This window comes from Papio anubis, chromosome 1, assembly GCF_008728515.1.
Source record: "Papio anubis isolate 15944 chromosome 1, Panubis1.0, whole genome shotgun sequence".
Classification (NCBI taxonomy): Eukaryota; Metazoa; Chordata; class Mammalia; order Primates; family Cercopithecidae; genus Papio; species Papio anubis.
The window spans coordinates 108,304,705-108,319,262 of record NC_044976.1 but is presented as its reverse complement, the minus strand read 5'-3'; positions in this window follow the sequence as shown (position 1 = coordinate 108,319,262).

Genomic DNA, 14,558 nt, shown 5'->3' with positions numbered 1-14,558 from the left:
GGTCCCTCTGCTTGGCTCCTTTCTCCACATGGCTGAAGACAAACTCCTCATTTCAGGCTGAAATCGCATCTCATCCTCCACCAGCAAAGCCTTCTTTGACTCTCCCAGCAGAGCAAAGGGTCCTTTTCTTGTGTTCCCACTGGACTTGGCTCATTCCTCAGTGCTGGCTCTGATAAGTCGTTTGCCATCCATTCATTCTCCACAGTACTTTTTGAAGTGTGTAAGGTGGTACCGATGATTACATTCTGTCCCCACTCTAGACCAAGACTTCCTCCAGGTGGCACCCATGCTCAGTCACCTCTGGATCAATGGTACCTAGCACATAATGGGTACCCAGTTAATGATGGTTGAGTTGAATTAGGCCATTAGAGAATACTTTGTTCTTTTGACAAATATGTGCTACTAGATGCTAGGCACTGTGCTGGGCCCTGGGGATACACCAATGACATGGTCACTGTACAATAATGATTTAAGATAACATGTTGACACTACAGTTCTTAAGACTGATAAAAAATTAGAGGAAGTAACCTGAGAAAGATAAACCAACAGACTTGTTGAGAATGGGGTCCAGTTTTACTTGCTCCCTCCTTCACCAACCCAGCCCTGGCCCAGGTTCACTGAGGCTGGCATTTGGACTTTGCTCAGCTTCTGGAGGAGCGTAATCATTCTCCACGTTGGTGCAAGGCTTGAGGTCCTCATTCCCCAAACTGAAGTTCTTTACATACCCTAGTTTGAACCTGACTCCACTACTTACAAGTGATTTGACCTTGGTAGCTCTGCCAAGTTATTTGCTGTGTGACATTGGACAAACTTCTCTCAGTTCCCTTGTCTATAAAACAGAGATGTTAATTTCTCTCTCTGAACTAAGGTGTTATGAGTATTGAATGAGATAAGGCCTGTGAAGTATTTAGCACAGGGCCTGAAGACAGTAAGTGCTATTGTTACTATTATCTGTTCACTCACATGGGTTCTAAAGCAATGACACCGCAATGGTGCAGTGGACTTGGGAGTCCCAAGGTCAGATTTTAGTCCCAGCTCTGCCATTCATTTGCTGTGTAACTTTGGACAAACTCCTTAGCTTTTTGAGCCTCTCTTTCCTCATTTGTACAGTGGCAATTTTAAGACTTTCCCCAAGGAGTGGTCATGAGGTCAAATGGGTCATATGGGAGTCCCTAGGGCAATGCATAACACACAGTAGGGGTTCAGTGATGAAAGCTCTTTGGACATGTGGGCTGTGGGGCTCTGGGAGGCTCTGCCTTCACGGAGTTGCAGAGGGATGAGCAAGGTCCTTGATAACCATGACTCCACAGTGGGACTTGCAGCTGTCTCTTCTCTGTTACCTTAAAAGAAGGGATTGTGGATCTGCTTGATGTGGACATGTTTTGTCACCAGACACAGGGAAATTGAGGCTGGAAAAGCTGATGGCTAGCCTCAAGTGACTCACCTGAGTCTCCTCCACTTGCTCCTGCCCTGGAACTGATGTTCTTCCCTCCACCCTCCGCAAGACCCCCAGCCCCAGTGCGTCTGCCTGGCTGGCTGGGAGACTCGTGGCTGGCAGGTCCTGCCTGCATCTTAGGGCCAAGTCAGCAGGATGGTGTCCGTCTGCACATGGTGTCTTAGTTCTTCACATCCATGCAAGCTGTTTGTACCCATCCATGGGCAAGGAGTGCTGGTACCACAGAAAGAGATTTTTCACCCCATGTTGCCTCGGATGAAAAATGGAGGCCCAGACAGGATAAGCCTCCTCCAGAGTCACACATGAATGATGAGTTGAGGGCGGGGACCTCCAGAGTGAGTCCTGGAGTAAGAGGACTCAGCTCTGCATGCTTACCTTGGTCAGCTTAGCTGCTGGCCTCCCTGCTGACTACCAGTGAAGTCATGTCCCAGGCCAGGTTCTGGGACAGGTATAGGGGAATTGGAAGCATCCGAGATTTGGGGTTTTGACGATTTCCTAATGTAGCATCATCAAGGAAGCAGTGCTCAGCTGACCCCAGAAGAGAGTAGAAGGGAGCATGGGAGAGATGCTATTTGTCAGAGGAATGAACCACTGGAGGGAGGTGAGAGATTGAACAGAGGGAAATGGAGATGGATGGCAGGAAGTGGGAGGAAACCCTCATTTGCTGGTTGTCCAAATGTCATTTCCTTGAAACTATTTGACAGCCAATTTCCTCTTGAGATCTCTTCTAGGGAATGGCCTTCTATCACAAAGAGCTTTCTTTCTTCCTTTCTCTTTCTCTTTTCTTTCTTTCTCCCTTTATTCATGCATCCCTCCATTCCTCCTCCCTTTCTTCTTTTTTCTTTCCTACTTTTCTTTTGTTTGTTCTCCCTTTCATTCTTCATTTCTTTCTCTTTCTCTTTTCTTTCTTTTTTCTATTCCTTCTCTCTTCCTTTCTTTCTCCCTTCCTTTTCTCCTTCCTTCCCACCTTTCTTTCTTCCACCTAAGTGGCTCTGTGGCTCTTTAGAAAGTCAACTGGGGGTGGACAGCAGCTACCTTGGAATCTGGGGCTGCGAAGAAAATGCTGCTTTCTTGTCCCAGTGCTACAGAAAGGGCCAGAATGTAGGACTCCTGGCTGACCAGATTTGGGAGCAGGACATCAGAGCCAGAGCGTCCCATCTCCCAGCCATGCACCTATGTCCTTTGTACTGCAGCCTGCCCTTTCAGTTATGTCTTCTCCCACTTTCAAGATGAGGGGCAGCATGAAGGTTGGTAAAGCAGCCACCAGGGAAGGATCTTGGACAGAATGTCCTTGTCAATTAAACGGGAACAGCAGCTCCCACCTGCCAGCTTCCTAGGGCTGCTGTGAAGCCTTTGTGTTTGGCAAACTACCGAGAGCCAATCTTTGGTACTTTGGAACTATTGATACTTGTTGAGACCACGCCATCCTATGGCTGGGGGAAAGTCAGCTGTCCCCCTTGTCCCAGAGCCACAGAAATACGTGCTGGCTTCAGGACTTGTGCCACCCACAAAGGGCAAGCACTGCTGCAATGCAAGACTGTATCAGCAGCCTATCCACTTTCCTCTCCTGGAGCTTCCTGCCACAACCAGGCCCGGCACTGTCTCCTGGACCTCAGCAGGACTGATTCTTAGGTTGCTCTCATGAACCCCTCAGAACTGAAAAATCTAACCCAGAAATTGATAAGCAATTTATCCACAGTGAATTCTGGCTTCCCAAGTGGCCTCCCTACCCCCTAAAGTCACAACCCCTCAGCTGAGGACCCTTCTAGAATGAAAGTTTCCAACCTTCATCGGAAAAAGAGAATCATGAAAAGGATGATGTGTCAGCTGGTGCCCAAGCATCACAGCAAGCTCACTTCCTATCCTGGCCCTATGTGACTTCAGAGTAAATGAGGCAGAGAATTACCTAGAAACAGGAAGTGAGAATCTACACCATCTGTAGTCATCTGTTAGTACAATAAACATTTTTAGTGCCTGCTGCATGCCTGGCCTGTGCTTGTCCACACTTTGTTGAATTACATGGCCTCCCTCCTCACAGACTGCCAGGGACACACACATCAAGGGGTATGAGTATGACAATGAAGAAATGTTCCAGTGCCCCAAAGGCCCAAAGTGGTTTGGCTTCAGAAGTCACTTGAAGGAAATCAGAAACCTGGAGTAGAGAAGAGATTGGGAATTAGAAGAAATCAGGTCCTAGATACAGCCAGAGAGATAGACCCCTCTATTCCACTTACGTGATTTAAGGTTGCTCCTTGTCTTGGTTCTCTATGGTGGTTTGCCCAGTGCCAATTGGGAAGTCCAAGGTGATGCTTGGATGCCTGTGTGGAGGCCAGGCTGGGCAGAGATGGGGGAGGCCCAGAGCAGGAGAGTAAGTGGGGAGAGGACACCTTCCTAAGGTTGCCCTGTGTGAAGGGAGGAAAGTCATGGGTGACTCCAAATACAACAAGCAATAGTCATTTCTGTGGCTGCCGTGAGCCCCGGGCCGGGGGCCCAGCCCAGCCCAGTCCCGGGTCCTCCAGCCAGAAGACAAGTGCCCTTTCCATTGGCTGCTGCTAGGCACTTCTCCCTGGGGGAAGGAAAAGTCTCACAGCCCTCACAAGTGGAATGTGGCAAGTAAGAGCATTAGCTCTGTAACCCAACTGCTTGGGCTAAAATCCGAGCTCTGCCTCCTGATAACTCCATGACCCTGGGTAGGGTACCTAACCTTTTTGTGCCTCAGTTTTCTCATCTGTAAAATGAAGTTAATAATGGTGCCCTTACTCGGCCAGGCGTGGTGGCTCACGCCTGTAATCCCAGCACTTTGCGAGGCCGAGGAGGACAGATCACGAGGTCAGATCGAGACCATCTTGGCTAACACGGTGAAAACCCGTCTCTACCAAAACTACAAAAGAGTAGCCGGGCATGGTGGCGGGCGCCTGTAGTCCCAGCTACTCGGGAGGCTGAGGCAGGAGAATGGCCTAAACCCGGGAGGCGGAGCTTACAGTGAGCCGAGATCCGGCCACTGCACTCCAGCCTGGGCGACAGAGTGAGACTCCGTCTCAAAAAAAAAAAAAAAAAAAAAAGTAAAAAATAAATAGTAATAATAATGGTGCCTTGCTCATAGGGTTGGTATAAGGATCAGTTAGGTGATTATGCATAAAATGCCTAAAGCATTGCTTAGAATATATAAAATACAGAATATAGCTAGAGAAGGCGTAGAGTGGTCGTTGTTGAGGGGCTGGTGAAGCAGAGAGGGCACTGCATTTGTTGTTCAGTCAGTGCTACCTCAGGTGTCATTAAAGGGGGACTCCAGAGTGTCTGTGCTAATGCCTTCTCAGTCAGGGAACAGTGGCGGGGGTGCGGGGAGCGGGGTGGCGTATGACCAAGGCTGGTTCCACTCAGGAAAGCCCCTTCTGAATCCTGTCATGGGGAGAGTTCCTGCTCCAGGGGCCAGGAGGATGTGGGAGTGGGCTTAATTCTGGAGCCCAGAGGAGTTGACACGGCTTGTGCTCCCACCTCTTAGTTCAGAACTCTCTCGGAGTCACTGACAGGAGCAGGAATGCAGTGTTCCTCCAGGAGCTCCTCCCTTCCCCTAACCACAACTGGCCACATAACCCACAACTGCCAATTGGTCCATTCACTAGAAAGCCTGTTTGTTGGAGCCCAGGCAGAGCGCTCTGCCCCTCCTGCTCCCTGTCAGCTCCCAGTGCCGGGCTGCGAGTCCCCAGAGCAGCTGGTCACTTGGCCTGGAACAGCCTCCTCTTCTGTCCTCCATGGGCAGGTGTCTGGGGCAGAGTCCAGTCAGGGCCATCCATGGTTTGGCACCAGGGTGTTCGCTGGGGCTGTTAGGTGAGAATTCTGCCTGTCAGTGTCCAGCTCTTTGCTAGAAGCAGCTGAGGGGCCAACACTCAATGATCCAGTCCTTGCCAAGGTGTAGCAGAAGGAAGGCAGGAATTGGCTTCAGCTCAGATCTTTTTGGATATACCACTTACCAACAGGGACCTTTGGCAAGTTGCTTGAATCCTCCAAGCCTCAGTTCTCTTATCTGTAAAATGGGAATTACCATAATTTTGGCCTCCCATGAGTAGTGACAGAATCAAATTAGAAATTTACTGGAAAATGCTCTGTAATCTTAGAAGACTCATGTGATGTTGGCTATCATTAGTAAAGAACTTTGGGGTTGAAATCAGATCTACATTCAGCTCTCAGATCTGCTACTTTCTAGCTTTGTGACCTGGGGCAATGTAGGAACTTTTATGAACTTCAATTTCCTCATCTACTAAGTGGAAGTCATACTACGTGTCTCAGAGTGTTACAAAAAGTCAACATAGTTTACAACCAGGCCCATGCTGCAGAGTGGCTGCCCAGTGACTATTAGCTACAATTATTCATAGAAGTAACGGGAATGATATGACCAGACAGAGCTCACCATAGAAAGCAAACCAGGTTCACATGCATCTTATTTTCTGCAGCTATAGGCCCCCATGCTGTACTCACGCAATAAATATTTGCTGATTGATTGAGGATAATTGATCCTGGACTCCAGTGCCAATGTTCCTTGAAAAGCTGGGAACTGCCTGGCCCTGGGCCTTTCCTAACAGAGATGGAACAGCCTGGCATAGAGTCTCTATCCCCTTTTTCACCCCTGATTAGGTCAGATATTTGCTTCCCTTAAAGCTCATAAAGTGCTATTTCATTAAATTGTGTTTTCAGTTATGCAAAAACAGGGTCATGCCAAGGCTATTTTACTGTGAAGAAAGCAGAGAACCATAGAAAAAATATTTTTAGAACGTGACAATAGAAGTCATACTCCCGTTCTGCCTTGAATTAAAAGAAAATCATTAAGCACATGCCTAATTCTTTAAGCCAGCTTAAAAGAAGAATCTTCCTAGAGCTGAGTTTGGGGGAAACCAGACTATAGGCTCATGTCTTCTTGGACACTCTGTGCCCCTAAGGAATTTCACCTCTTTTTGCAGGTGGGAGCCAGGACTCAAGAGGAAAATTGAGCATATGCCTCTGGAATCACTAGCACTTCTCCCTATATTCCTTAACTTGCTTATTTGATGAACATCTATTGAGCAGCTACGTAGGCACTAGGGCTAAAGTTATTAACCAGGACCACCTTTTACTCCCAGGATGCTCACAGTCTCGTGGGAGGAGAAGACCCTTGAGATGCATTGAGAGCAAAAGTGCACGTGGTGATGAGCATTCCAGAGAGAGGGAAGGAGCATTCCAGAGAGAAGGAACAGCATGCACAAAGCTCAGGAGAGGCAAGGGCAGTGTAGTGGGTTCTGGGTAGTATAATTACTCAGGAATGACTGGAGCTGGGGAGGAAGACTAGAGGAAGTGAGAGGCAGGCCAGATCAATCCCATTCACTGGGCATCTGTAGGTCATACACGTGACATTTGACTTTACATTGAGGACCACTGAGGATGCTAGGAGATGACAGGATTGGATGCATCCATTCAATGAATGTTTTCCAAGCATAGGGCACCATCTGATGGGGTCCGTGAAGAGGCACATCCCGTGGTGCCTGGACTTGTTCTTAGCAAATGCAGCATCTTATTAGGAAGTGAGGGCTTGGGGGAGTGCCAGACACTTATACAGGTTTATCAGCTAAAGGGAAGGAGCCCACAGAGGGAGAAGCTAAGCAGATGGAGAGACAGGGCCATTGAAGGAGCAGGGTCCTGGGGATAGGCAGGGGTGAGATCAAGGATATGAGGAGAGGGTGTGTGGGGTCAGAGAAAGGGACATTTTGCCTTTGAGGGCCAAGATGTGGGTTTGGCAGAAGGAACAGAGCTCAGGAGACTAAGTGCTGTAGAGGGAGAAATTCGGGTAATCAGTGGTGGATCCAGGTGAAGAGAGAAGGAGGGGCCAGGAAACAGTCATTGTCTCATTCAACAAACAAGACAAATGCTCATGACCACCAAGCGGGGACCAGGGACAATTAGGAACCAGATTGCCATGGTTCCCACCCCCAGGAGCTCATGGTCTCCTGCCTTCCCTGCTTGCCCCTCCCATGTCTTCTTGTTGGAATCTCCTTGTACTCATCTTTAGGGCCTGTCTGAAATGTCCCCTCCTCGGGAAGCCTTCCCCCTCACTCTCAACAGGAATGCTTCCTCTCTCCTCTGGCCCCATGGTTCTCTGGTCTCTGTGTCTCTCTTGTGTTTATGTACATTTCTTACCCTTCTTCTTAATAAACTATGAATGTAGAGACAGCTTTTATCTCCCACAGACCCCATATATACTAGGTGCTCAATAAAGCTTTGTTGAATGGATGAATGAATGAGTGAATGAATGGATTTTATGAATCCAGGCCATTCTCCCTGCTGGAAGTAACCTTTTTCCCTCTCCTGTTTCTAAGCTAAGCTCCATCTCTTCATCCCACTGTGGCCTGTTCCCGTGCTGGCTACTGTGTCACATGCTTGTCATGGGCCCTCTGCACTTGGGTGAGGTCATGGGTTCTGGCAGGACACCAGAGCTGCAGGTCAGAACTTGCTCTATCAGTGTAACCCAGGTGCTAGCAGAACTCGGGGTACTTGTCCAGGCTCTCCAAAGGCTGCAGAGACCTGCATGCATACAGGATGCTGGGGCACCTGTCAGGCCTTCCTCACTCTTGGTCTGTCCTTGCTCTGCTCCAGCCCTCATGTGGCATAGCAGTCCTGCCGATGGGCATTGTCCTCCCTGCCGTGGCCTCACCTAGTGCTGACAGTGGCTCCACACACCCACAGCATGAATGCTAGCACCCTTGACTGATGCCAGGGCCTTCGTCGGGTTGGTCCCAACCTTCTGCTTCCGTCTTGTTTTCCATTATACACCCCTACGCCTGACAAAAATTGGATAGCCATACACTGGATAAATCTTTATTGAATGTTTTCTATGTGCCTGGCTTAAGGTTACGTGCTGGGATTTCCAAAGTAGAAGACAGTCTACTGTCAGTGAGCTCACGGTCCGGTGGGCTGGAGGGTTGAGGCTGGAAGCAGGCGGTGACAGCATCCCATAATTAGTGCTATCGGGGAGGAAGCCCAGGTTGCTCTGGGGGCCTTAAGGAGAAAGCACTTGCCTTCCTTTTTTTTTTTTTTGCACTTCTTATCAGTAAGGAAAAGCTTCTAGCACATCTGGGAGGCCTCATGAGTAGAGCTGTGATTTTCAAGGCTGCAATTTTTCTTCTGATTCTAGAGGATTTACTTCTTCATTTTCTTTTTAACCTCTGAGTTGAACCGCATCCAAATGTCAACATCAGAAGAATGGGAAGTTCTTGAACATGTTTAAACTGTGAAGCCCATAGAAGCCAGATCATTCTTTTGTGGAACTACAACAAAAATTTCTTTTTTTTTGAGATGGAGTCTCGCCTGCAGTGGCACGATCTTGGTTCACTGCAACATCTGCCTCTTGGGTTCAAGCAATTCTCCTGCCTCAGCCTCCTGTGTTGCTGGGACTACAGATGTGCGCCACCGTGCCCAGCTAATTTTTGTATTTTAGTAGAGATGGGTTTCACAATGTTGTCCAGGCTGGTCTTGAACTCCTGACCTCAGGTGATCCACCTGCCTCAGACTCCCAAAGCGCTGGGATTACAGGCATGAGTTACCTCACCCGACCTCTTTTTAAATAACAGTATATTCAGCCTTAAATTAACCTAACTGTGTTAAATCAGAGACCACTGGATCCTTGTTCTTGCTATGGTTTTAACATGTCCCCCAAAAGTTCATGTGTTAGAAACTTAATCCTCAATGTGACCATGTTGGGAGGTGGGGCTACGAGGGGGAGTCCTCATGAATGGATTCATGTTATCATGTGAGTGTGCTGTTATCCATTGATTCTGTCCTCTGATGCTTCTCTCTTTGTGTCTCACGTGCTTGCTTGCCCTTTTACCCCGTTATAACACAGCAAGAAGACCCTCACCAGATGCCAGGCAGATGCTGGGGCCATGCCCTTGGACTTCCCTGCTTCCAGAACTGGGGAAATAAATTTCTTTTCTTTATAAATTACCCAGTCTCAAGTATTCTGCTATAGCAGCAGAAAACAGACTAAGACAATTCTCATGTAGACAACTCATAGCAGGGGTCAAAGGTTTAAGGAAAATGTTGAGACCTCAAGTCCTAAGTGGGGAGTATTCTACACTCAGTCTTCAGATTGGGAAGGTTGGGGGTGTTTATGTATGTTTAGGGGTAGGACTCCTGCTCTAGGAAACAGAATTTGAGAGCTCTGGGTCCCAGAATCAGGCCAAGCCTCAAAAACAATAGCCCTGGGCCATCAGGGCTCTGCTGGGCTCCCAGCTCTCCTTCCTGCTGTGCTGCTTTCATTATGACATTGGCCAGCCCATCCCTCCCACCCCATCAGCACCTCCTGATCATTCTTAGAAAGGGAATGAAGCAGGTAACATTCTTAGAAAGGGAATGATCCAACATGGGCTGGAGCGAGACTGCCTGATTCAACTCCAGCCTCTGTACTTAATAGCTGTGTAATCTTAGACAAGCCCTCTGTGCCTCTATGCTTCAGTTGCCTTATCTATAAAATGGAGATAATAACAGCACTGACCTTAATGGTACTGGTGAGCATTAACTGAGTTACTACAGGGGTCTACAGATCTTTTCTGTAAAGGGACAGATAGTAAATATTTTTAGTGTGCACCGTTATTCACCCCTATGCCTGACAAAAATTGGATAGCCATCCACTGGATAAATCTTTTCCTTTTTTTTCAGACAGAGTATTGATCTCTTGCTCTGTCACCCAGGCTGGAGTGCAGTGGCACGATCTCGGCTCACTGCAACCTCCGCCTCCCAGGTTCAAGCGATTCTCCCACCTCAGCCTCCCAGGTAGCTGGGACTACAGGGGCCCGCCATCATGCCTGGCTAATTTTTGTGTTTTTAGTAGAGATGGGGTTTTACCATGTTAGCCAGGCTGGTCTCGAACTCCTGACCTTAAGTGGTCCACCCAACTCGACCTCCTAAAGTGCTGGAATTACAGGTGTGAGCCACTGTGCCCGGCTGATAAATCTTTACTTAATGTTTACTATGTGCCTGGCTCAAGATTAAGTGCTGGGATTACCAAAGTAGAAGATAGTCTACTGTCAATGAGCTCACAGTCCAGCAGAGTTGGAAGGGGTGAGCCTGGTAAGCAGCCAGTGACAGCATCCCATAGTTAGTGCTACGGGGGAGGAAGCCCAGGTTGCTCTGGGAGCCTCTAGGAGAAGGTCCAGGATCAGGTGCAATTTTCAGGGCCAATGACAGGTGAGCCAAGGAAAAGAGAGAAGGACCGGGCAGGGAAGGGGGTCCCAGGCAGAGGGAGCAGCAAAAACAAAGGGCAGAGGGGAGACTGGCTTGGTGTGGTAAATGTGAGTGGTAGAGAGTTGGAGGGGTAAGGAAAAGCTTCTAGTACTTCTAGGAGGCCTCAGGCTCTGTCACAACTACTCCATGCTGCCATTGTATCATGAAAGTGGTCATGGACAACATGTACACGATGGGCATGTGTTCCAATAAAATGTATTTATAAAAACAGGCAGGGAGCTGGATTTGCCCTGATGCCTATAGCTCATTCGTTCATGAGTTAATAACTGAAATAAGTACTTATCATGTAGTAACACTGAACCAATGTTAGCAATTATTATTTAATCATGAATCAGCTAAATATTTGAGCACCTACTCTGTGCCAGGCCCTGTTCTGAGTGCTGGGGATATAGCCATGAACAACACTGACAAGGTTCCTGCTCTCAGGGAGCTTCCATTCTAGTTGGGGGAGACAAAAATAAACAAGGAAACGAGAGAAAATACCAGTTCGTGGTAAGTGCTATCTTAAAACTAAAGCAGGGACTGTGATAGTGATGTCAGGGTGGACTACATCACTGTGGTGGCTAGCAAAGGCCTCTTGGAGGATGTAACGTTCAAGCCAAGACCAGCCTGATGGGAAGGAGCCAGCTCTGTGGCAACTGCAAGAACAGAAATCCAGGCAGGACAAAGCAGCTCAGGCTACTGCTTCTGTTTTGCCCTTAGCCCAGCTGCGAACCACAGGCAGGGTCTGCAATGCTGGGAGGGCCAGGAGGAGAGGGGGACAGCAAAGAGAGGACAGAAAGGAACATCTCGGATCTTGCAACTCTGGTTGCTGCAGGGGCTGTGGGAGGGGGTGTTTCTCTTCACCCTCTAGGTCCTTAGCCCATCTCTCAGGATACATCCCTTTTCTTAATATCCTGGCCCTCAGCCCAACACCCCTCTCTCCTTTCTCCTCCATTCCCCTCACCAATTGGCTGAAAGCCCTCAGCCTAGGCATGGCAACATCTCTGCTTTGCACATCTATCTCTGAGTCCCAGGCTTGCTTGAGCCAGTTTACCCATTACTTAAAGCTGGAGGTGCCACCCAGCTGGTGAGTAGGACAGTCTGTAGCTGCTTCCTCCTGTACAAGGGGTGTTTGGAATTCCATACCCAGAGAATGAGGTGGGTTTCACTGCAGCCACTCCTGGACACAGGTTTGCTTGCATTGTTCTCTGGTTCAATGTTTCCTAAGCTCTTTTCTGACTGAGAAAGCACCTCTGTGCATGTGGTTTCTGGCCCCTGCAGATGCTGCAAGCCCCCCTTCTTTCCCGCCCTTTGCCCCCAGTGTGCAGCCTTCTCTTATTAGTTGAACATTCTGGCTCACACAGAATTCTAGAGGATGGTCTAGCCTAGGAACCAGACCACACAGGTGATGTCGCGCTTCTACAGAGAACAAATCCGCAACTCCAACAGCTTCTGGAACTGGAGGCAGCCTGCTGAGGTTCCTACCACAGTGGTTTCTCACTTGCAGCTTCTACACCAGAGGGACATGTTTCCTGACCCGGTCCCAGCCTCTATTTATGCCCTTCTGGGTAGCACTCTGTCCCTCCTTCAATTCTCACTTCCTTTAGACACCTTCCCAGACTGTGTCCCCAACTCGGATGCCCCCTGGTTCCAGCATCTCCCTCCGGATGCGAGCCTCAGAACCAGCCCTAATTGGTGTGCCCTTCTCACCCCGACCTGCCTGGCACGGGGGGCTGAAATGGCACCTCCTCTCTCTGTGTCCCTCCCATCTCCTCGGCTGGCTGTGAGAGGGTTTCCAGGGCTGCCTGACTCACCAGCGAATGGTGCTGTCAGGCTGGCTGTCATGTGGCATGGTGGGTCCCATGGGCGGGTGGGCAGCATGGGGTGGGGCCAATGTGTCCTCCAACCCATTTGGGAGGCCTCCACTACCCCAGCTCTTTGCTGTGCTGCGTTGCTATTTTGGTACCCAGGAAGCTGGCCGGAGAAGGGAAAGTCTGACCCCTCTTCCTGTCAACAATGACTTTCTGCTTGGAGCTGACCCCTCTGGGGTGAGTCACCAGAAAGGGCAATCCGCCTCTGCCGAGGGGAGGAGGAACCCTGGGAGGGGAGGCTCACTGTCCAGGGTCACTGAGGCTTGTGGCTAGACCAGGGTCTTACTGCTGAAGAAGGGGTTTAGAATAGTCTGCCTGCTGACCCCCAAAAGTGGGGGTAGTCTCCAAATCCCTCCTCTCTCTCCTCCCTGCCCTGCAGTTTCACCTGCAGGTCATACCAGATTGATGTCCTTAAACACAGCTGTGACCATGTCACATCTTGATTATAATCTTCAGAGGCTCCTTGTTGCCTCCAGAATAAAGTCCAAATGCCCTCGCTTGGCCCCAACCTCCTCTTTGACCTCCTCACCTTCTGCTCCATCAGGCTGGCCTCCTTTGCTGCTGCATGTGACATAGCACACACGGCCGTCTCCACAATTCTGCCTTTGCCATGCCCTTCTCCATCATCCCCCTCCTTGGAATGCCTTTTCCTTTCCAGATGCACCATTCCCATTTCCATTCCCACATCACCCTTCCATCTATTCAAAAAATATTTAATGAGCGCCTTCTGTGTGCCAAGTCCAGTGCTATGAGCTGAAGTTTCCACCTCCGATGAGCTAGACAAGCACTCATGGGCCTGTCAGGCTTGCAGAGGTACAGAGACATACTCAGGCACTTGCAATGTAGCACGTGGGAGGGACACCTCGCCCACCTTGAGATCACGGAAGGCGGCTGGAGGTCACACCCCTGCTGATTTCCTGGTGAGTGAGTAGGAGGTAGGTGGGTCAGGGAGCAAGGGCTGGAGGCTGGCAGCAAAAATGTGTGGACCAGAGGAACCAGAAAGTAGGAAGACCTCAGTCAAGAGTCAGTGCATTCTAGGAACTGAAAGTTGGTCATAAAATTTGGAGTAGAGGGTGTGAGGTGGGTGGTGAGAAGAGGCGGGGAGTGGCCCAGTGGTCCCTCACAGTTTGGTCTTTATCCTAAGAGCCACGAGAAGCCAGTGAATGGTTTATAGCAGAGGTTCCCAGTGTGCAAAATTTCACCTTGGAAAGTCCAGGGTGACTGGAGTGGGGACCACAGATTGGAGGAGGGTGAGCTGCAGGTGGAGAGACTTTACATGGGAAGAGTTTACATGGTCTGGGCCACGGTCATGGGGGTGTGAGTCATGCTCCCCTTCACCCTCCAGCCACATTCGCCTTCTTTACGAGCTCATTTTCCAACTGGGGCCACGCACTTGCTCTTTCCTCTGCCGGAAACACTCTTTCCCTTGACACTCACATGACTTGCGCATCCAAATAATCCAGGTTTCTGTCTAGAGTGGACCCTGACCCCCATCATTCTCAATGTACTTCCCTTGCTTTAATTTTAATCTTGGCATTTATCATTCCCCGACTGATAGATCATAGGTTGTGCATGTGTTTTTCTATCTCCGCCACTAGAATGAGACCTCCCTCAGGGGAGGGGTTTAGTCTGCCTTCTTTGCCTTCAGTTTGGAGGTGCCTGAGGCATGCCCGGAGTGGACACCTAGTAGACACCGGTGACGGGATGCAATTGGGAGCATCTGACTCACCACGAAGCACCACAGCTGCACCTGCAGCAGGGAACGGGACGGTGGGGGTGACAGCAGAACTGCAGTCAGAACAGAACACCTCTGCCTCAGGGAGAGGAGAGGAGCCCGCAGAGGAGGAAAGAAGGGATGGTCAGAGAGTGGACCTCATACAGGTGCTGTGCTTTGTGTCCCGAATGGGCGCTTTAGGTTGTGTGGTGCAGCACCGAGGTGCCAGGGAGTGGAGGTTCCCAACAGGAGGAGCGGACCAAGAGCA